Below are 1,822 nucleotides of genomic sequence, written 5' to 3'. Positions count from 1 at the left end.
CACCCGTTTCTTTCGTTGTAGCACTGGTGGGGGCTGCGTGACGGCGAGACGACGACCATCCACAGACGGTATCTGGTGGCAGGAAGGAGGGTCTCGGTTAGGCGTCCGTTCGATCCACAGAGCCCTCTTGGTGCGCCCTCCGTTCCGTGTCCCCCTCCCCCCACCCCAGCCGGGAAACGCTACTGACCCAGGTGCCTGGGGACGAGGCCGTGCGCCGGCGAGGCAGGTGCTGCGTCCCGGCCGCTCTGCTGCGATCGGCCCGTAGTCGTCACACACGGACTCCCTCACTCCACCACCGTGGTGCCCGGACGCCCCCTGCCTGTTGGTCGCTTTTATACTACCCAAAGAGGTCGACGGGGTGGGCGGTGGGGCTTGAGGAAGCTGTCTGGGAGTACATGGATGGAAATAGGAACAGTTGTAGTTAGAAGGAATGGGAAGGGGGGGGTGTGCGGGGGGCGGGCGGGAGGGGGGTGTTTTCACGCACGCACGGGAGGGGCGGAGGGGCGGAGGGGCGGAGGGGGCGGAGGGGCAGAGAATAGGATCTCAAGATCATTTTGGAAATCTCAACCTGTGTTATTCTCCAAGCACCTTCAACAGAAGTATTTGGTGTAAAAGATGACCACAGAGGGACAACTCAAAACACCACCTCTGCGGCTGAGGGGCCCCCGGACAGACAGGGAGGGTCAGGACCGGAAGGACAGCTTCCCTCCTTCCTGGAACCCAGATGGGAAGGCAGAAGTGCTCCCCCACCCCGACTTAGAGTTGAGGCTCTGCCACACTCAGGCGGTGCTAGTCGCCCACTCTCTTGCTGTCCAGAAGGAATTCCTGTTCTCCTGTGGGGTCATGTAGTTCGGGGGAACTTCCCAAGCCGCTCAGCTCACAAGAACACCTACGCCCAGTGTCATGAACTCCCTCCCTCACACTCGCCATCCCCCTCTGAAGCCCAGAAGGGAAAGAAAAAGAAAACATCGACTGCCTGCCTGCCTGCCTGCCTGCCTGCCTGCCTGCCTGCCTGCCTGCATTTACTATTCTATGTGTTGCCTCACCTATTAACACTGGAAACACAACTCGCATGCCAAATATTCCCATCCTTGTAAAAGCGAACAGTTCAGGGCACCTGGGTGCCTCACTCGGTAAGGTGCCCGAGTCTTGCCTCAGGTCATGATCTCGGGGTTCTTGAATTTCAGCCCCCACATCTGGCTCTGTGGTGACACCTTGGAGCCTGCTTGGTGATCCATTCTCTCCCTCCCTACCCCCCTCTCTCCCACTCACTCACTCAACTGGAACGAATGCATACGTAATAAGTAAATAAATGTATATGTGTGTGTACACTTCAGCGGGCTCTTAGTCTACTACTCACAAAGCTATGGGACCATCACTGTTCATTCCAAACTATTTCCATCACCTCAAAGAGAAAGAAACCCCACGCCCCCCTCTTCCTCCCCCCCCCCCCCAAGTACCTTCGACACTGACTCGAGGTTTCTCAACAGCCTTGCAAGCCCTGCAATGTTTCCAAACACTGGTGCTCCCCAACCCCCCCCCCCCCCCCCCCGTCAAAGAACTCCCCTAATTCAGGCACTTCCGGGTTGTTCCAACACCTGGAACGGCGGGGGGGGGGGGGGGAGGGGAGACTGCTGTGTTGGGGGGGGGGCGGCACGGGACACAGAAGCACTCTGAATCCCCTTCCCTTTGCCTCTCTTCCATCTGGGGTTTCCTGAGGTGTATCCTTTGACGCCATCACTCATCTATGAGAAATGAGAAAAAGAGGACCGAACGTGGCTAGATCGTTTTCGATAGCCTGATACGCATACCCACACGCACA

The sequence above is a fragment of the Prionailurus viverrinus genome, unplaced genomic scaffold (assembly GCF_022837055.1).
Source record: "Prionailurus viverrinus isolate Anna unplaced genomic scaffold, UM_Priviv_1.0 scaffold_137, whole genome shotgun sequence".
Lineage (NCBI taxonomy): Eukaryota > Metazoa > Chordata > Mammalia > Carnivora > Felidae > Prionailurus > Prionailurus viverrinus.
Note: the sequence above shows the minus strand (reverse complement) of the source record.